Source organism: Oryctolagus cuniculus, chromosome 14 (assembly GCF_051225735.1).
Source record: "Oryctolagus cuniculus isolate XC-2025 breed Fujian yellow rabbit chromosome 14, ASM5122573v1, whole genome shotgun sequence".
NCBI lineage: Eukaryota > Metazoa > Chordata > Mammalia > Lagomorpha > Leporidae > Oryctolagus > Oryctolagus cuniculus.
In genome coordinates this window covers 73,326,452-73,349,000 of record NC_142880.1, presented here as the reverse complement: position 1 = coordinate 73,349,000, position 22,549 = coordinate 73,326,452, and the positions used below count along the sequence as shown (strand labels likewise).

General features: G+C 39.4%; 1 long non-coding RNA gene across 6 annotated transcripts in view; it reads left to right on the top strand.

Moving 5' to 3' along the window:
- LOC127492741 (uncharacterized) overlaps positions 1–22,549 on the top strand; it is a 296,618-nt gene that overhangs the window by 43,945 nt on the left and 230,124 nt on the right. For 4 of the 6 annotated variants that reach the window (XR_011382034.2, XR_016220177.1, XR_016220180.1 and 1 more), the window contains exons 1-2: positions 20,780–20,904; positions 21,324–21,394. This is a non-coding gene — a long non-coding RNA (uncharacterized LOC127492741). Of the gene's footprint in view, positions 1–20,779; positions 20,905–21,323; positions 21,395–22,549 lie in introns of those variants that run through there. The other 2 variants (XR_016220178.1, XR_016220181.1) reach the window with 1 other exon arrangement.

The following is a 22,549-nucleotide window of genomic DNA, read 5'->3' as shown; positions in this document are numbered from 1 at the left end:
CAGGGCCCAAGCACTTGGGCCATCCTCCACTGCCCTCCCGGGCCACAACAGAGAGCTGGCCTGGAAGAGGAGCAACCGGGACAGAATCCGGCGCCCCAACCAAGACTAGAGCCCGGGGTGCCGGCACAGCAGATGGAGAATTAGCCTATTGAGCCGCGGTGCTGGCCAAGACCTTTATTTTTAAATTTAACTTATTTATGACTAATTTGCTCAAAAGGGAAAGGAGAGAGAGATATATATTGAGAGAGAGAGAGAGAGAGAGAGATTGAGAGATCTTAACTCAAAATATCCACAACAGTTGGGTTGGGCCAAGCTTTAGCCAGGATCCAGTAACTCTACCCAGTCTCCCCTGTGGATCACAGGGACCGAAGTAGACACAAGTACCTGAACCATCATCTGCTGCCCCCCAGAGTGCATATTAGCAGTAAGTGAGAATGGAAGTAGAGTCATAACTCAATCTCTGGCACTCCAAAATGGGAGGTGGCCATCCCTACTGGTGCTTAATGACTTATTCTATTGTGCCATAATGTCTATCCTGATTTAACACCTTTAAAAACAAAGGAATATAGAAACACTGAGAAGGTCTACCAGAGTTATCAAATGAAGCAGCAGAAAATACCCATGAAATACGTGAATAAGATAACAGGGTAGCTGATGGAGTTTTAATCATCTCTGAAGCTAGATTGTGCATATGTAGCTGTATCTTGAATGATATCACCTTCCTTCAACATGTCTGGCCATCACACTATTGAAAATATGTGCTGTTGTTCACTTCCACTCCTATTTTTTGATAGATTCATTCCCTAGGGAACATTGCCAGAATAGCTTTAAATGTGTAATCTACCTGTTTAATGAACATTCTTTAATGTATTATTGTGGTTCTAACTTTAAGCAAAATTGTTTATTATCCTCTTTGATCTACAGTGAGCTCTCAAAAATCTTAGTTTTCTTCTATTTCTTTTTGTATATTTGATACTTAAAAATAAGTTGAAGTTTTGTATTCTTCACTTAGTTCAGTGCATAGTATTAGCTTCTTCCTTTAATTATAAAATCCATTTCATAACAATTGCAAATTCCAGGGATTGCATTTCAGGGAAGTTATTACAGTTCATTTGAGGATAAAATCATTGGCATTTGACCTTATGTTGCCATTTGTAGTATGCTACAATTTCTCAGAAATAAATTGCCCTGTCAAGCTTTCCTACTTGATTAATTATTACTGTAAAGTTTTTTGAAAGGCAAATTAACTAAATATCAGTTATTGGTGTGGTTGTAATTATTTTATATTCAGGAAAATTTAAGACATGTATACTAAACTAATCAACATCCTGTGATAAATGTCTTCTTTCTCTTTTCATAGCCCCGTTCTCAAACTTGTGCCAGGGTACTTCAGAAACTTCATGGAAAATGGAATTAAAGTTTATGTTGGTACAAAAAGATTTCAAAATCCACTCACAGAGGAGTCTCCAGAAGTTCATACAAATGCGTATCAGGAAAAAATTATCCATGAATTTCAAACTCATCACCTCATATCTTCTGTGGCTCAAGGAGGAAGACATCTACTACCACTGGCCGTCTATAATCCCAAACTTCAGTCCTGTGGGCATCCCACTCAATCAGAATTGGGAACTGGGTGGCAATTACTCCTTGAATATCATTTTTATAGCACAGTCCCAGTGTGCAGCATTGTTCTTAGATCTGGCAAGCAGGGTCCCTTTGCTTTAGAGAATACTGTGCTTTAAAATTTATTGCTTGAAATGCTTTAAGTCCCTTTCCAGGGCCTGGACCAGCTGGGGCTAGCAGTGTTATCAAAGAAGGGTGCCCTGGATCTCGGTGAAAGTTTTGCTTGAACTTTTCTTTCCCCATAGCAGTTCGTAAGATCCTCTGTCACAGCAAAGGCTGAGACAAGAATGTTGACCTGGCACCAGTGATGGTAGACTCTGGTAAAGAATATTAATATCAGCTACTGTGAGAATCTAGGGGTGGTAGAGCTAGTAAGATCCATGTTAGTTTGACTCTCTCCTCTGAGAAAACGATTTTGCAGAACAGGAGGGAACAGGAGATCTGTCTTCATGCTAGGAGCCCTTAGAACACGTGGTGAGTATGAAAAGGGCTCTTTGAAGGTCTTACCTAATGTCTTTTGACCTTTATTATGCTGATTAATCTTATACTATTAGATTTACCATCAGTAACCACGAAAAATCACTCTTTATTCTCTAGTTTTTAAATTCATCTTTTCTATTTTATTGCCTGTACTTTTGAGGTCTCACCCTAAAAACTGTTGCTTTGTGTCAATGTCTTGTAGTTTTGTTCCCGTGTTTTCCTCTAGTAGTTATACAATTACAGGTCTTACATTGAGGGTTTTTGATCCACTTTGTGCTGATTTTGGTATAGGGTGGAAGTATCTGTAGCCATCAGATAAATGCAAATAAAAATCACAGTTAAATATCACGTCACTCCAATCAGAATCATGATTATCATAAAGACAAAAAGACAAATGCTGATGAGGTTCTGGAGAAAAGGGAACCTTAACATACTGTTGGTGGGAATATAAAATAGGACAGCTATTATGGAAAATGGAATGGAGGTTCCTCAAAAAAAATATCCAAAATTAGATGTACTATATGAATCAGCAACCTCCATTTTGGGAGTATATCCAAAGGATATATTGTACCTATACAAGCCTATAATTCATAAAGCTGGTTTTCTGGAGATTTCTTAACATTCACATATAACTATATTCTCCCTTCTCCAGTAGTGTGTGAATGTTTCTATTGTTTCCATTACCAAAATGAATTTAAGTTTACCTATTTATAGATCTATCACCACCACTAGGCTGTGAGGGTCTTTTTCACTCAGAATCTCTGGCTTGGGTACTATATTTAGCACATAGTAGGGACATATGAAAAATACTAAATGATGAGATATTTTCTGATTGGGTTAAGTTGTAACTTTAGTTAGAGATTATACAGAAATTTACAGAGGAAATCTTTTTTTATTGCTATTTACTTTTTCTAAAGGAAGGAGTTCAATGTCTAGTTGCTTTGCAGAAAAGAGCACCATTATCTAATAATTACAAGCTCCTCAGCATTCTTTCTTATAGGTCACCAACTATTCCAGCAGTTACTTGCTAGCTTTGAGGCTGGAAAATGAGGGAACAGCATTCACTAGTTTAATTATGAATTATTTCAAAGGTCATACCACAATAGCACAAACTACACTAGTGCCTTTCAGAGAATGGAAAGTGATGAACATCTATTCAATGAAAAAAATGTTGTAATGAGGAGAGCAAAAACCAGCTACATCAAACATTTCTGAAATAAACAAGAGGATAATATGGTAATATTAAATAAGTCTGTGATTTTATGATCCTATATATTTAAAAAATTATAACGTAAAACTATCATAGAATGGACTCTACCGAGATGGTAATTCATTTCTTGACAAAAAATATGTATATTAAAATCTTGATCCATATAAATCCAAGGTTATTTCTGTACATTATCACTGTACTGTCTTCCTTTCCTGAAACTAAGTAAAAGACAGAAAATGTACTTTAGGTTTTGATTCAGGCTCCCATCCTAGTCATCTCTTATCAATTGCTTCTCTGGGCAGATGTTTCACAGACTGCATAGCCCACAACTGGAATCTATAGCAGCCACAGACATGCTAATAGAATGCATGGGCCACACTGACTTCCTGGTCACAAAATCTTTGTTCTGGGTGGTCTCCATAAGCCTAAGGACAGCCTGGAGGGGCTGGAGCCTTTCACATCCTTTTCTTTTCTTTTCTTTTCCTTTCCTTTCTTTTCTTTTCTTTTCCTTTCCTTTCTTTTCTTTTCTTTTCTTTTCTTTTCCTTTCTTCCTTCTTTCCTTTCTTTCTTTCTTTCTTTCTTTCTTTCTTTCTTTCTTTCTTTCTTTCTTTCTTTCTTTCTTTCTTTCTTTCTTTCTCTTTTTTGACAGGCAGAGTGGACAGTGAGAGAGAGAGAGAAGAGTCTTCCTTTGCCGTTGGTTCACCCTCCAATGACCGCGGCCAGCGCGCTGCAGCCGGTGCGCACACATCCGAAGCTAGGAGCCAGGTGCTTCTCCTGGTCTCCCAAGCGGGTGCAGGGCCCAAGCACTTGGGCCATCCTCCACTGCACTCCCTGGCCATAGCAGAGAGCTGGCCTGGAAGAGGGGCAACCAGGACAGAATATGGCACCCTGACCGGGACTAGAACCTGGGGTGCTGGCACAGTAGGCGGAGGATTAGCCTATTGAGCCGCGGCGCCGACCATTTCACATCATTTGTACTTGCTTCTACCTTCTATGGTTATACCTTCTATGGTTTGAAAGTTTTTGTCTGCTCTGAAATTCATGTTGAAATTTAATCCTCAATGCAACAGTATTAAGAGGCATGACCATTAGAGGGTGACTGAGTTATAAGGGCTCTGCCTTCATGAATGGGCTTAGGCGCCTCATAAAAAGGGTTAGAAGCAAGGAGTTCCCGTTTTTCCCTCTGATTTCTGTCATGTGAGGACCCAGCATTCATTCAGGATGCAGCAGCAAGGTGCCATCTTAGAAGAAGAAAGAGCAGGCTGCACCAGACACCAAACCAGCTTTTACCTTCATCATACCAGCCATCAAAAACAGTGAGGAAGAAGTATTTATTCTGCAAGCTATCTGTGATGTTTCGTTATAGTAGTGAAATGGACTAAGACACCAGGACTTTTTTTTTAAACTTTTATTTAGTAAATATAAATTTCCAAAGTACAGTTTATGGATTACCATGGCTTCCCCCCAATAACTTCCCTCCCACTCGCACCCCTCCCATCTCCCGCTCCCTCTCCCATTCCATTCACATCAAGATACATTTTCAATTATCTTTATATACAGAAGATCGATTTAGTATATATTAAGTAAAGATTTCATCAGTTTGCACCCACACAGAACATAAAGTGTAAAATACTGTTTGAGTACTAGTTATAGCATTACTTCACATTGGACAACACATTAAGGACAGAGAGCCCACATGAGGAGTAAGTACACAGTGACTCCTGTTGTTGACTTAACAATTTGACACTCTTGTTTATGGCATCAGTAATCTCCCTAGGCTCTTGTCATGAGTTGCCAAGGCTATGGAAGCCTTTTGAGTTCTCTGACTTTGATCTTATTTTGACAGGGTCATAGTCAAAGTGGAAGTTCTCTCCTCCCTTCAGAGAAAGGTACCTCCTTCTTTGATGGCCCCGTTCTTTCCACTGGGATCTCACTCACAGAGATCTTTCATTTAGGTCTTCTTCTTTTTTTTTTTTTCCCCAGAGTGTCTTGGCTTTCCATGCCTAAAATACTCTCATGGGCTCTTCGGCCAGATCCGAATGCCTTAAGGGCTGATTCTGAGGCCAGAGTGCTATTTAGGACACTGACCAGGACTTTTTTTTTTTTTTTAAAGATTTATTTATTTATTTGAAAACTAGAATTACAGAGGGGGGAGGGAGGGAGAGAGGAAGAGAAAGAGAGAGAGAGAGAAGAGAGAGAGAGAGATCTTCCATCTGCTGGTTCACTCCCCAGATGGCTGCAATGGTGGAGCTGGGCTGATCCAAAGCCAGGAGCCAGAAGCTTCTTCTGGGTCTCCCATGTGGTGCAGGGGCCCAAGGACCTGAGCCATCCTCTACTGCTTTCCCAGACCATAGCAGAGAGCTGTATCAGAAGTAGAGCAACCAGGACTCGAACTTGCACCCATATCAGATGCTGGCACTGCAGGTGGCAACTTTACCTGCTATGCCACAGTTCTGGCCCTGGGAATAATTTGATATCTCAACAAACTCCCTAAGAGATTCAGGGGTGGGAAAACTTTCTGTCAAGGACCATTTGGATGTTTATAAACTCATTCATTTAAACATTAATTTGCTACAGATTTATTGAATTTTGAGTTCCAACTGCAGTTGCCCAGGCAAGGAACACAGCAAATGACTTTGAGAACCTTTTTATGTACTGCAGGCCACACTTCCCCAACCCCTGCTAGCCAATGACAGTGTTTTAAGTTACAAAGATTTGGTTTGAATCCGAGCTGTCACTTATGGGCCATTTTGACAAGGAAAAATTTCCTAAGGTCTTTAGTTTTCTTTCTGCAAAAAAAGGAATTTATGAAAACCATGTTCAATTTAACCAACATATTGACCAGATACAAGTCAGGTGTGCATCAGATATGTGCAAATCAAATCTGTACATGCAGATACACACAGAGATATAATTGTGCTCTCACTGAGCAATCCCTTATTCCCATTTGGGAAAATAAATGTTTTCTAACATAGAAACAGGCCAGTTAAGACGCCTTTTTAACTGATTGACTTGAAACCAGTTTTTTAAAGTTAACTATTAAGTCAAATTCCACTATTATCATTTAATTAGCTCATATTAATAATTCCCAGATCTTTCCTCTGCTTTTTTTCCTTCTGACTTAAAACTTCTAAGAGGCTTCAGATACACCACTGTGTGGCAAGAAAGGTAGCAAGAGAGGGGAGGTGTATGCTCTCTTGAAGGCTATTCAGGGCTGATTGTGGGATTTTCCTCACTTCCTTTTTTGTTTTGATATAATTGCTGCTGACTTCATCCTCTTGGAATTTATGCTAGTTCATCCATGTGGCTGGTTTGATGGTCTGTGGACCCCCAGTCAGCAGCACTGAAGTTTCTCGATGCTGAGGGTCGTCTAGGGAATGGACTCGCTCCCCTGTACCCAAACCAATGGTGATCTACCCTACAGCTTTCTCTTAACTCCTGAGAAACCGGTCTCCTCACAATGCCAACATTTAGTCTATGATAAATGGAGAAATGGGAGCACAATAATCAAATGTAATTGAGTACAAATAATTTCTGTGTTCTTGAGGCACTTCCTTATAACAAATTTTAGCTTGAGAATGAGATGCTATCTTCCTGGTATATAGACATCCTTGTAGTGGATGCTGTAGTTCATTGTTACGCTTCCCTTCAGGGTGACTAGAGTGTTTTCCTAGCAACTATGAAATTTAGTGGTTTATGAATATTGGCTGATTCGCTGCCAGAAATTACTTTCAATTCAAGATTGCTTTCCAACTCCTGAGTTAGGGCAGGTTGGTGTGGATCCTTTTGACTCTAGCCCATGCAGATAACATGGGATTGGCTGAGGCCCATATTGTACCACATTGTACATTAACATCTTCCAATGCTGAATCATCCTTGCTTCCTTGGGATATCCCTCTCGATCATAATGTATGACATTTTTGATGTAGTGTTGGATTCAATTTGTTAATGTTTTATAGAGAAATTTATGTATATGGTCATCAAGCTTATTGGTTTGCAGTTTTGTTTTTGTGTTATATTTTTGGTTTTTGTATCAGAATAGTGCTGACTTCATAAAAAGAATTTAATGGAGTTCTATACTTTTCAGTATTTTGGAATATTTCAATAAGTATTGGATTTAGTTTCTGCTTAAATGTTTTATAGAATTTAGTTGTAAAGCTATCAGGTCTTGGATTTGATGAGAGTCTTTTAATTATCTCTTCACTCTTATGAATCATTCCTTTGTTTAGATTTTCTACATCTTATTGATTTAATCTTTGTAGGTTTTATATATCCATGAATTTATATCTTTGATGTTTCACAATTTGTTAGTATATAGTTGTTCCTGGCTGGCACCGCAGCTCACTAGGCTAATCCTCCACCTGCTGCGCCGGCACCCCAGGTTCTAGTCCCGGTCGGGGCACCGGATTCTGTCCCAGTTGCTTCTCTTCCAGTCCAGCTCTCTGCTGTGGCCCAGGAAGGCAGTGGAGGATGGCCCTAGTGCTTGGGCCTTGCACCCACATGGGAGACCAGAAGGAAGCGCTTCCTCCTGGTCTCCCAGCTTTGGATTGGTGCTGCACGCCAGCCGTGGCAGCCATTTGGGGGGTGAACCAACGGAAAAGGAAGACCTTTCTCTCTGTCTCTCTCTCTCTCACTGTCTAACTCTGCCTGTCAAAAAAAAAGTATATAGTTGTTCCTAATAGTTTCCTATGATCTTTATCTTTCTGTGGTGGTGATATCTTCTTTTTCATGGTTTTCATTGTGTGATGATATTTCCTTTTTCATCTCTAGTAATGCTTATTTTTCTCTGTTTTTTGTTAGTATGGCTAAAGGCTTTTCTATTTTTTAAAATTTTTAAGAATTTTATCGATATAAAAAGAACAGATTTCATGTATTTCATAGATAACAATTATATTAATTAATTAATTAATTAATTTTTAAGGAATACAAATTTCATAAGTACAACTTTAGGAATATAGTTGTTCTTTCTACCATACCTGCCTTCCCACCCACACTCCTCCTCCTCCTCCTCCTCCTATTCTCTCTCCCCTTCCCAGTCCCATTCTCCAGTAAGATTCATTTTTTTGGGGGCCAGCGCTGTGACATAGCGAGTAAAGCCGCCACCTGCAGTGCTGGTATCTCATATGGATGTCAGTTTGAGTCTCAGCTGCTTCACTTCCAACCCAGCTCTCTGCTATGGCCTGGGAAAGCAGCAGAAGATGGCCCAAGTCCTTGGGCCCCTGCACCCATGTGGGAGACCTGGAGGAAGCTCCTGGCTCCTAGCTTCAGATTGGCTCAGCTCTGGTCGTTTCAACCATCTGGGGAGTGAACCAGCACATGGAAGACCTCTCTCTCCCTCTCTCTGCCTCTGCCTCTCTGTAACTGCCTTTCAAATAAATAAAGCTTTAAAAAAGATTTCATTTTCAATCAACTTTATACACAAAGACCAATTCTATACTAAGTAAAATTTCCACAATTTGCACACACACACACACACTATTTGATAACAAATTTTACAGTTAACTCTCATATTACAAGTCATGGAGGACAGAGGTCCTGCATGAGAAGTTAGTCACTGTGCAGTGATTCCTGTTGTTAATTTAACAATTAACACTCTTATGTATGATGTCAGTGACCACGCAAAAAAGTAGAAAAAAATACACTGTATTATATGTTGCATTGCTTTTTCTCAAAATTTATATATTGATGCCCTAACCCTCCTACATTAGAATGTGCCCCTATATGGAAATAGAGTTATTATAGATGTAATACATTAAGATGAACTCTTACTAGAATAGCATGGGTCCCAAACTGAGTATTACTAATGCCCATATAAAAAAGAAATTATTTAAATTTTATTTATTTATTGTGGAGGGTAAGATAGATAGATAAATACAGATATAGAGAGATAGAGATATATAGAGAAAACACTCTCATCTATTGGTTGACTACCCATACATCTGAAATGACCAGGGCTAGGTTGGGGCTAAAGCTGGGAACTGGTAACAAGGTGTCCCATGTGGGTGACAAGAACACAACTAGTTGAGATATCACCACTTCTCCCAGGATCTACATTAAGAGGAAACTGGAATCAGCAGCTGGAGCTGGGTGGAAACCAGGTATACTGATGTGGGGCTCTGTTTTCTTGACTATTAGGCCAAATGGCTGTTCCCAAAAAAGCAAATTTAGGTACAGACATGCACACAGGGAAAATGCCATGGGAACATAAAGTCAGAGATTGAGGTGATGCATCAACAAATCATGGAATGCCAAAGAGTGCCAGAAAGTCACCAGAAGCTAGAGTGGGGACATGGGATGGCTTGTTCCTCACACCAACCATACCTTTATTTTAGACTTCTAGCCTCCAGGATAACACATTTCTGTTGTTTAAGTCACTTGATTTGTGATACGTTGTAATGACAACCTTAACCAACAAATATAAGCTTTTAAATACATTTTTTTTCTATTGCTACTTAGGAGATGCCTTCTTTTTTTCAAAATCATATTCTGAACTTAATTGGCTGTGTGATGTATAACACTCTCACATATTTTCTTGACAATCCAAATAGATTCAGTGAAAAAAATACTGCTTTTCTAAATTTCTATACTTTAACATATCAACCAGTAGAATTCCATCTTACACTACAAGATACACCCTTCCCATATAAAATGTTCTTGTAAACAAATTAAATTCACAGATATACTACCTTGAACGTATCATGTTCTCATTTTCCTGGTTTGACCTGGGCTCCACCCTGGTTTTGCTCCCTTGAAAGGAATAAAATGTGGCACAGCTCCCAGTTACATTCGGTCTTCTGCAAGTTAAGTCTTCCTTAGAGCCTCCTTCCTCTCCACTCCCTGCCAATTAGCTCAGCGACAGTTTATTAAATAACATTCCTGTCATCTCTGTACATTTTCTTCCATGACTACTTTTAAGACATCTGTATTAGCCAGGCAGTATGCTAGGCACTGAAAATGCAGCACTGAATAAAACAGAAACAGTTCTTGTAATGAACTATTTGTAGTGTTTTGAGGTTTACAGTAGAGCTAAACTACAACTTTGGTGGCCTGAATTTTTATGCTATCTTTTTTTTTCTACAAAATTATTATGGTTACTTTAGTGATGGATGGTCCATATAAAATTATGTTGCCCCTGTATACATCCCAGGGAGATCCTGACATTCTGAGTGTACAAAGCTTATGAAGAAAAGAGGTGGAATCAAAGTTTTTCTGGGCTATTACAGTTATATCACTAATATCTCAGGAGCCCAAGTCACCACTTCTCTTCTTTTTAAGTTACTATTATTCTTATTATTTTTGTATCTGAGTGTATAGATATATATATTGAGTGTATATATATGTACATATATATATATATAGTTTAAGAAATCAGATTTAGCTAGAAATACCTTGTTGAGTAACCGTGATTCCTTCTACTCAGTCTATCCTATATTCTAGCCTTATGCCCAAGGTGTCAAATAAGTCTTACAGCTTTTTCTCCCCTGCTATTTGCTCCATATTTATAAATAACACCATGAACTGACCATTCTTGATGCATGAACTTTAGGTATGGTATTTTGGCTTCACTTGAATCATAGCATATGCTTTCCCCAGCATGTCCCTGCCACTGCAACATTCCAAGTTTCGGTCTTTTCAGTCTCGCAATATAGTTTTACCTCACATTTTGTTTAAACAGCTATATTAGCATTGTAGTAATGATGTAGGTAAAATTCATTGTTGTTCTAAGTTCCTTTTTTAAAAAAGAGATTTATTTATTTACTTGAGAGGCATAATTACAGAGAGAGGTCATCCAACTGCTGATTCACTCTCCAAATGGCTTCAATGGTTGGAGCTGTGTGGATTCAAAGCCAGGACTCAGAAGTTTCCTCCAGTCTCCCACATGGGTGCAAGGGCCCTAGCTCTGGGGCCATTCTCTACTGCCTTCCCAGGCTATCAGCAGGGAGCTAGACTGGAAGTGGAACAGCCAGGACTTGAGCTGGAGCCTATGTGGGATGTCGGCACCACAGGTGGGTGCTCAACCTACTACACCACAGTACTGGTACCCTAAGTTAATTTTTCAGACAGAAAACTTTGATTTTCCTATGGGTAATAATCATCTATTTAAAAAAAAAAAAAACCTCCATTTAGTGTATAGACTGATTAACCCCCCTAATTTCAGTCTGGGAGCCTCCTTTGGGCTTGACGCCTGATGATCTTAAGCTTCACATGCTTCAAGGTTCTGAAGACAGAAATGACTTGATGTCCTTGCTGCCTCTAACATGCAGAAGCTGGGTAGTCATTTCCTCTGTTCTACTCTGTCAGTAACCTGTTGCACAACTATGTGTAGTATCAATAGACTTTTTCTTTTTTAAAATATTTTTATTTATTTATTTGACAGGTAGAGTTACAGACAGTGAGAGAGAGAGAGACAGAGAAAAAGGTCTTCCTTCCGTTGGTTCACTCTCCAAATGGCCATTATGGCCGGAGCTACGCCGATCTGTAGCCAGGAGCCAGGAGCTTCCTCCCAGTCTCCCACATCGGTGCAGGGGCCCAAGCACTTGGGTCACCCTCTACTGCTATCCCAGGCCATAGCAGAGAGCTGGACTAGAGGAGGAGCAACTGGGACTAGAACCAGTACCCATATGGGATGCTGGCGCTGCAGGCAGAAGATTAACATAGTGTGCCACAGCTCCAGCCCCCAATATACTTTTCTTGACATTATAATTATACAGGGATTTGGGATAGAAAAAAAATTAACTTGGATGTTCAGAATCCCAAAGTTCCTCTTAAAATATCATATATTCTCTCTTTTTTAAAAAAAGGTTTGTTTGAAAGGCAGAGTGACAGAGAGATAATGAGAGACAGATCTTCATCCACGATTCACTCCCCAAATGGCTACAAGAATTGGGTCTAGGTCAATCCAAAGTCAGGAGTTCCATGTAGGTTGCCCACATGGGTGGCAAGAGCCCAAGCACTTAGGTCATCATTTATTGCCTTCCTGGTCACATCAGCAGGAAGCTGCACTGGAAGTGGAGCAGGTGGGATTCAAACTGGCACTTGGATATGGGATGCTAGTGTCACAAGGGGCAGCTTAACCCTCTGCACCACAACACTATTCCCCATACTTTTTTCTCTTGTGGACTCATGACTAATAGGCTTCTCTCACCAAGCCACAACCTACATAGACTCATTCATTCCCAACTCAAATACCTGACCTGAAAGAACTTGGAAAAGTTCACAGAATGCAACTAAAAGTTTAAAGTTTAAATGCAATTAAACTTTAAATGTTTAAAATGTAATTAAATGTTTGAAATGTAAAACTTTAAAAGCAATTAAAGTTTATATTAGTGTAGAAAAAGTGAAATAAATGCATAGCTTTTTCCTAATACACATTTTCTTAAACTTTTTGAAACCCTTTGTGTACATGAATTTCAAAAGCTTTTGCAGCAGAAATTTGTCTTCTTATTTCATTACACAAACCTTTGTAGTACCTTAGTACAATATTCTCCTATTTTCTGTCTTCAACTTCCCTCTTCATATCTTTCCATCTCTCCAAACTTCTCCCATAATCCCATTGTTCCTTATATTGAGGTAAACATGTAAAATAGTATAGTCTACTCAATGAGTGAAGATTCTTACTTATGAATTGCATTTGTATCAGAAAAATAAGAAGCAATTAACCAAATGGCAATAACTTCCCTTACTCAGTTCTTCCATGACAAATGAAAGATTGTATGAATTGATAAATCAGCACAAATTATACCAGGAAGAGAAGGGACTTTCAAAATCCAGGTTGCTGAGGGGTTAATTTATCATCTCACTTCATTTTCACTGATGCCCTGAGTTTACATGCCAATGTATTTGGATAATTAAATGAAGTGCCTAGTTTAGTTTAGGTGTGGTTACCAGACCAGAGGAATGGAGTTCAAATTGTGAAACCTCAGCAAAATTTAAACTTTTGGGGAAGCAATGGCAACCTCCTGCAGTTGACATTCCCAGGTCACTGCATTTCTAATCTCATTAATTGCTTGGCACGTGTATCACATACCTGGAGTTCTGTTAAGCAAATTAGCTGTCATACAGGAAAGCATTTTAACTAGCAGTTATGATGGGTTATTGTAGCAAAAAAGTGTTATGAGTAATGGATAAATAAGTAACATTAAGACCATGATGTTCATGTTCAGATTATTTCGAGACATGTTGACTTTAGTTGGTCAAAAACAATCTCTTTCTTGTTACTAGCATAGAGCTTGGCATATAGACCCACCATAGTATTCTGTCATTTGAACTGCCTAATCTAAGCCCAGACAGAAAGCAGTTTTTAAGGGTTGTCCCTCAGACCACTCTGATTCCACCTTCCAGGTAAGCAAGGTTCTATCCTCAACAAGATACCCTTTCTCATGTATATGCATGAAATGAAGAAAGGTCAATGATAACCCTACTCATGTCTTCCATGAGAAATCCATCTTATCTGAAAGGAAATACATGGGTTTTATGTTAGGATGCAATGTTGGCCAAGGTAGAAATAGGCTTGCATGCCTAGTTTGCCACAATATACCAACAAATGTTGGACATTCAACAAATATTTGCTAATTAGCAACATGTTTTTGCCACCGTAGAACTTAGTTTAGCTAGTAATAGAGACTACATAGCAAGCATTTACAATGAATTATATGTACAGCAGGAAAGAGAGAGAGGACGCCTTCATGGAGAAACACTTAACACCCATGTGGGAAGCCAGGGAAGAACTCCTAGAGAAAGTGAAGTCCCAGTGAAAACTGGAGGGTGAACTGAATTGATTGTAGCCAGGCAGAGGTGGTTTTCTGAGGAATGGATGGAACATGGAAGCTACAGGAGCTGTGCAGCAGTAAATATTACAAGAGGGACTAGCATGAACCATAACTTGCTAAACAGAATTTGGAGATGAGTAACCACTGAAGTTTTTTTTGGACAGGCAGAGTTAGACAGTGAGAGAGAGAGAGAGAGAGAGAAAGGTTTTCCTTCTGTTGATTCACCCCCCAAAATGGCTGCTACGGCCGGCACAACGCTGATCCGAAGTCAGGAGCTTTCTCCTTGTCTCCCATGTGGGTGCAGGGCCCAAGCACTTGGGCCATCCTCCACTGCACTCCTGGGCCACAGCAGAGAGCTGGCCTGGAAGAGGAGCAACCGGGACAGAATCCAGCTCCCCGACCAGGGCTAGAACCCGGTGTGCCGGCACTGCAGGCAGAGGATTAGCCTAGTGAGCCGCGGCGCTGGCCACCACTGAAGTGTTTTAAGCACAGACTGACAGAACTTACTTCAGCTGGCATAATGTTGTCACAGGGCCTTGGATCCTTGCACTTCAGTGGAAAGAGTGATGGGCAAACACCCTCTCTTTCCTTGGCCCTACTCCAGGGTATGTTTTGAATACTGGCAAACTGAAATTCATAACTTCTACCCAAACCAAAATAACTCCCTGGATCTGATCCTACCTAATCTATACTGTTTCCCAGATTCTGTGTCAAATTGACACCTGGTATTTATTAAGGTGGAATCCATTTCTTAAGCCTCTTGAAAGTCATGTGAAAGAAGTTACTCAAGCCCAAACTATGATTGCTTTCCAGCTGTCCCCAACAATTTGTGGATAACATTTCTTGATCTTCTGGGGTTTGAGAATTTGTAACAAAAATTCATGCTGGACTAAATTTAATATCCAAATTGGGATATATAATTACACCAAGGCAGTGTCCTAACTTGGTATCTATTTTCTTTAGGATCCCCAGAACCTGTAGCAGGATATTTTGTTCCACCAATTAAGTTGATGGAGGTAAAAGTTTGCTCTGGAAAAAGTGAACCTGGTGATTATTTCATGAGAGCCTTTGATGGAGAGTCTTCCCACTGTTTCCCATCACACATGTATGTGTTCAGTAGTGCTGGAACAGCATTACCTATCATTCTTCCAACTGGGAACCAGCTGTGAGTAATGCGAGCTTGGCTCCCACAGTGCTTCCTTCATGCACAATGTGTATGTGCTTTTTGAGTGGTCTTTGGCCTGCTATCTCTTTCCTTTCATCTCTTAACCATGGTAATAGAATCCAGTGATGGAAAAAGCATAGAAAAAGGGCTTAGTAAATCAGAGGGAGTTGGGTTTAAATCTTCATTTTTATCAGCTATTCTGTATACTATCTGGGACATAATATACATTTTCTTAGAATCATTGTCCTCACTTTTAAAATGGGTCCACAGTATCGAGTACACATAATTGCTGTAAGGATGAAATGAGATGCTGTGAAACAAGTGTCTGGCACAGCTCTTGCACATGAAATGCTCAAAAAATGGCAGAAGCTGCTAGTCCCATGAGTAAGATGTACACTATTGGCGTCTTGTTAAAATTAGCCAATGTTCCAGGATGGAAATATGCAAATCACATGTAGATGTGGTCTTCACCCTGGGGGGGAAAATCCCAAAAGACAGCTGCTTCTTGTCATTACAAATAAATGGTCACAGGGATTGAAGAAGTAATGGTTTGTGTGAGATATTGGTTCATTTTTTAAGTTCCTCATCAGTAAAATTAGTATTTAGATTAAATGACTTCCAAATACTTTCAGCTCCATATTTCTGAAGCTACAGGGACATTACAATTTCACTAGGTGTGGGGAGCAACTCGGACTAGACTAAGTTACTGAAATTAAGACTTATTCTATGCATCTGCTCTCCCACAATATGGCGCTGGGAGAGGAGGAAACAGCTTCTACTCAGCTGCCTCCAGTTCAACCAATAAACAGCAGGACCTGCTCCTGATTGGAGGAGAGCAGCGTACTCGGCGTGTGGGTAGCAGAGTTGGGATTGGTGGAAGAGGACTATAAAGGAGGAGAGAGACAACATGCACCAGGAACATCTATCTGAAGGAACACCTGTGCAGCCCCCGAGAGAGCCGGCCGGTGGTGTGCCGCTCCCCCGCGGAAGTGGGGAAAGTGGCAGGGGGAACCGCCCTTCCACGGAGGTGGAAGGGACGGTAGCCAACCCGGGAAGAACCAGCAGCAAACCCGGGGAGGGCCGAGCAGACGAAAGAACAACGCAGGGTCCTGTGTCGTTCCTCCGTGAAGAGGGGGAGCGACATAATGGTGCCGTGACTCGGATAGGAAGCCTAGGCAGGGTTTAGTGTCGTTCCTCCATGAAGAGGGGGAGCGACAACTAGGGGCTAAGGACATTAAACATCTATATTTAATTGAATACAGTTGAACAGTTCTGTGTGTGTGTGTGTGTGTGCGCAAGATTCACAGAGCATATAAAAGATCCATAAAATTTAATATTTTTTGTTCTCATGCTATATAAAATTTCAATCATAATCTCCACAGGGATTTTAACCTATGCTTACACTTAACTTTACATAGATAGATAGATAGATAGATAGATAGATAGATTGGCTTAGCCTCTCTCCTCAATGGTCTTGTGTAAATATGCTATACTTTTTATGTGTATTAGTATTCCAAATGATTTTTGTAATTTGTGTGTGTGTAAATTGTGTGTGTGTCTGCACAAAGACCTTTTAGCGTCAAGATTTAGCCCTCATTAAAGAAAGGGATGCAATTTTAGGGTGATTATAAAAGGTTCTGTCTTTTCCAAATTTATCTCCTACTAACCCAAGATTGACTTCTTTTAGTGCCACATAGGGAGTTTGTCCAGGAAATACTATTTAATCCCATAATTTTGACTACCACCAATATATTAGTAACTCAAGTTGTATCTTCTGCTTAGTCCAAAAACATATATTTCAAGTGAAACTAACACAGATATAAGACTACCAGTAAAACAAGGTGATTAATTTCTTCATGAATTCTGAGTACAAGTTGCTTACTCATTGTTGGGAGTGGTATATCTCATTAGCAATGGCTTTTTTCTTTCTAAATCACCTTTTGTTTTTTATTAAATAATCTTGAGTTTTAGCAGGCAGTAGATGAAAAAGTGATGTATGTGAAGTAATGGGAGTTCTAATCAGTATTTTTGGTTCAGGCTAGATATTGGTGGGAAATAAAGAGGTAATAAATAAGCAGTATATGCACACAAGAGTAAATTTATAAGTAGAACTGCTGGAAAATACTGAGTTATTATTCCTGGCTAAAAATTTTGTCTAACATTTAGTAGTATAAAAAACACCTGATGAGACTCTTATATGCTACATATTCTTTGAGGCTGGACCACACAAGTGGGTAAAAATTTTGCTATTCTGATCAAAATGCTTGTAAGAAATTTTAAAAACACTCAAGTCAATTCAATATTTAACTTTACTAGTCTTTTTGTATTAATTTCTTTTTACTAAATAGTAAGTTAAAGTAATTTCACTGCTTTTGTATTAAAAAAACTTAAATGTATTCATATGCAGTACGAAATTTTTATTTATTTATTTTTTTGGGAGCTGAATTCTCAAAGTTCAATGATAATATTCCTCCTAGACTTACATACATTTCTCTGGAAGACTCATTTCCTAGTGGATCCATACATATGCTACTGGGAGCTTCAGAGGTCAGAAATTTATTAAGGAAACATTAGGAAAGTGGAAGGAAAGAGAAAAGCAAAATTTTCTGTTTTAGGACATGAGCTTATAAGAAAGGGAGGTGGTATTATGGAGCTGGAAAGAGAAGACATAGCCAATGCTTGTGGGTGGGAGTTAGTATGGAGGAGAATTTAAAAGCAGGTGATTGGGGTAGGTCTGTCATAGGGAAGGACACCATGGCTTATTTAAGACTGAAAGCTTGGACCAGTACAGCCCACGTAATAGGAGTGGGAAAAAAAATCCTGATGATCAAAACCAGGAGATTGTAGCTTGGTAAGAACAACAGAGTAGTTTAAAAACCAGAGGTTAAGTAAAGTCACAGAAAAATTATCCGGAGAGAAACAGCAGACAGAAGTCCAAGAAATAAGACAGCCTTGAAGTCAAGGCATAGTCTACCCAGCAGGAAGTCTCTTTTCTTGCTGAAGCAGGAAACAGATGTTGTAATTTATAGATCCAGAGCTGCCCAAGGCCTTGAGGGTTAAGATCAACGACACCCTCTACAAGTTTACACCCTCACAGATCTCAAGAGAAGGCAAGGGGGTAGGGAGGGCAGAGGGTTGCCTCTTAGATACTAACATTTAGCCATCATCTTGAAGCTATGTATTGGTTTTATAATTTTGCTTTTCTAAAGAAAAATCTGCCCTGGGCAGCTTTGAAACTATGATAGAGTCTGATGAAAGGGGAAAAATACCTAGTAAGAGGAATATCTTAAAAATTCATGCCAAACACTTACTGCAGTTAAAACAGATTGGACTTAAGAATGTAAAGAGTGCTTTTAAATAACATGAATAATATGATTTAATTATAAACTTTCAGACTATCCCCAAAAAGATCAATGTGATCATGTCTCCAATAATAACATAAGAAATGTGTGAACGCATCTTTTATATTAAATGAGACTAAAATACTGTAGTAGCCCATCAAGGCCATAAAAAAAGACCTCATTATTTAGCAACACTTTGTTTGACAGGACATAACAGTCATTGAGTACTCAGTGGAACATGGAGTACTTCAAATAAAATTGTACAATTCCACAGTTAAAAAATATAAAAGAGTGAAAATAAAGCCATTTTTCATTCCAGAAAAGGTAGATTATTCTAAGACAAAGATGACATATCTTAACAGTGCTGGAGGAAGCAAAAGTAACTCACACGGGCTTTTGAAAAGGACTTTCTATGGCAAGGTCCTTTTAAGTCGGTAAACAAGACTGTTATCTGAGGGTGGGTGAGAGTATTGATCCTAGCCAAGAATGTATTAAGAGTCTCACAAATATAAACACATGTAAATAGCCCACTATACTTCAGCAGAGTTTACCTGAAAAATCTGAGGCCATAAACCATTGAGAAAATGTAGAAAGATAAGTGTTATAAAAATGAGTGAAGTTTGAACAGATATAGAATTGTTCATTTTTCTTTGTCATCTTAATTATCTGGAGATCACCTTTGTAAAAAAAAAAATAAGTAGTCAGTATATAGAGAGATCTCCTATCATCTGGTTCATTCCCAAATGTCCACAACAGCCAGGGCGGAGCCAGGCTGAAATGGCAAACACACTCTGTGTCTCTCAAGTAGGTGGCAGATTTCCAAGCACTTCAGGCATCACCTGCTGCCTCCCAGGGTGCACATCAGTAGAAAGCTGGAATGGAGAGCAGAGGGACACTGATATGGGATGCAGGCATCCCAAGTGGTGTCTGAACTACTATACCATACATCTAACCCTGGAGATAACTTTTGTTTAACATTCATCAGAAAATAACTTTAATATGCTGCTGGTTAGAATAATATACTATAAGAGCATCATAACAAATATACAAGCCACTTTTACATGTAGACAACAAAGCTATGCTAAAACATTTTCCAAACAAATGAAAAGTATCTGCCAGGTGAGTAACCCAGAGAAAGGCACCAGGGTGAGGAGGCTCCCTTCCTCGGGTCAGGGCGTGAAGGCCCGTCAGCGGCCGGGACCCCTGGAAGAGCAATCCATGCAGAGCGTCCACATGGCACCCAGAAACCCGTAGCACAGAAAAGGAGCAGAAATCACGTGCAGGGAGGATCTCCAGGAGCTGATCTGGCCCCCAAGAAGCTTCACACCAGTGAGGGATGGGGCTCACCCCCTGAGGGGCTGGGCTTATCCAACAAAGGGCAGGGCTTACCGTGGTGAAGGCGGGGCTTCCTGGCGCAGAGGCAGGACTGGTTCCATAACCACTTTCTTTCTTTTTTGTTTTAAACTTGTATTTTTTTTAAACTTGTATTTAACAAATATAAATTTTGAAAGTACAACTTTTGGATTATATCAGTTCCCCCCCCTCCATAACCACCCTCCCACCCACAAACCATCCCATCTCCTACTCCTTCTCCCATCCCATTCTTCATTAAGATTCATTTTTAATTATATACAGAAGAACCCTGGAGGTAACTTTAAATTTACTATTTAAAAAAGAAGTCATTCAAATCAAGCCAGTAAGTGTGTTTAAGATTCCATCTGGTGACTTGGACAAGTAGCATACATTTCTTCCCTAAAACAATGTGCTTCAATGTGTACCTACATAGTATGTTTTCAAAGGCTCTTAGAAATAACCTAAACGTGTCTTTCAAAGCACAATATTCCTTTGAACTTAGGAAAGTAGCAGTCTGGAAATTTCAGAAAAAAAAGTCTGAATTGAACGGGAAGAAATCCTCTGAGAGGTTGACCACTTGCTGGAAAAAAATATCTTAATCCAAAGCTGAGAGAATCTAAACTTGAGCGCACTGTTTTGAGGAAGCAGACAACCTACCCAGGGCATCTTGAGCAAAAGCAGGGAATAGTGCAGGCCTTTTTGAGGTGAGCTACAGGGACCACCTGCTAGGTGCAAGTTAGAAATGGAGATCACTTGGTCTGTTTCTTGACTCATGAAAGAGCATCCCTGGCGAAGGAGCGTGAGGACCAGCAGGTGATTTTCATGTGCTAAGTCAGAGAGCTCCTGCTCCTTGGCTTTCTTGGCACTCTCTTCTGATACAGCCTGGAAGGCACGGTGTTACCTTGCCTGTCACCATCAGAGGGAGAGAAGCAATCATTTTCTGTGAATCCTCAGGGCAGGCTGGTGAGGACATCCTTCTCCTATAATCAGAGATGCTATCTGCGGTGAAGTTTTGTGGTTTCCAGCTGAAGATGATTTTGCTGTTTCATTGTTTTGAGACTCTCTTTTCCTCCTGATAACAATATCTCCAAGGAAAAGACTCATTGATGCTTTGGCTTTCATTATCATGATTTCCATTTTGTTCTTTTCCCATCTATGAATTAGCTCACTAAAGTTTACCCTTCATTAGTTCAACTGAGAAATAAATACATATGAGGCTTCTTCTCTTTTAGTGCCCTTTCCTCTCCCCTTGGTTTCTTTGATACTTTTGAGACATTAAAAAAAATGCAAATTATAAGTGCACTAATCAGTCAGTGACTTTTCTATCTCAGTGCAGTATCTTTTTATTTCCCTCCAGGGTGATTGTGTTTTTCCTCTTACAGCTGGTTTTCTGGCTCCTGAATAGGAAGAGATCCTGGCCTTGTTTCTGCTTCCTTTCATGCTTGGAGATAAGGTAATGTAGAAGGACATCACTGTCCCAGATGGGCTCTGGCTCCTGACTGGATTCTGTGATGGCTGGATTTTCTCCTCCTTTCCTGACCTTCTCACCTATAACCTCTTAAAATCAGAACTTCATGATTCCACTTTTTCTTATCTCCTGCTTTTCCCTTCCTCTACTTCCTTCTCCCCTTTCCATGATTTTTAGTTGTGATATACTCAAAAAGAAAATAATTTATTTTGTTTCTCCATAATTTCCAACAATTTAAGGTCAGAGAGAAGTAGCAGTAGAGGTTAATAAAGAATTCTGGGCCACTAGTTTGCAAAACATATGGTCACACATACTCTATAAAGGTAGGTAGTAACTGTGTAACTAACTACTATGAAAAGGCATTTCCATTAAGAAAAACATATGATTTAATTAAAATAATACTTGTATTTAACTTTATTGGATCACAACATCTACCTTATCAGTGAGAAAATAGGATATAGAACAAATAGAATTAACAAGTAATCTACAAACTTCTTTGTATGAGAAGTTGCGAGGTTTTCTGTATTCATTTTCTTACAAGTGTAACCTACAAGAATATTTGATTTTCATCTTTTTTACTCCCTTGCACATCTTCTCTCAGAAAATGGGCACTTAAGGCTACCCATGGCAATATTATTTCCAGAAAGAACTGTATGAGATGTGTTGATAAGATCTGTTTTCTAGAATATAAATTCAGGTTCACTTTTCCATGACTGAGTGATAGGGAAGCATCGATACAGAATCAAAGGAGGAGCAGAACGCTAGGTAATTCTAAAGTAGAGGTCCATCACTTTGCTTTTCCTTTTCCTTTTTTTTTTTATTCAGAATATTTGGTGATTTTACAGTTTATTAGTTTGAGAAACACACACATTTAATTTTCAAATTTTGTCAGTATTTTTTGTCATTGTACCCCCTTTCTTATAAACATACACACCCCATTCAGGAATTAGAATGACTTTAGCATTCAGTTGTTTATTTCTTCAATCTAATTGTATTGTATTTTGGACACCTCCAACTAGCAAAGGACAAGCCAACTATTTAAAAAATGCAGCCAGTAAAGCAAGAGAAAGAACTTTTCCTTCCTTTTTTTTTTCTCACTTTGGACTTGATAATGAATGTAGCAGACGGTAGGAATGGTAT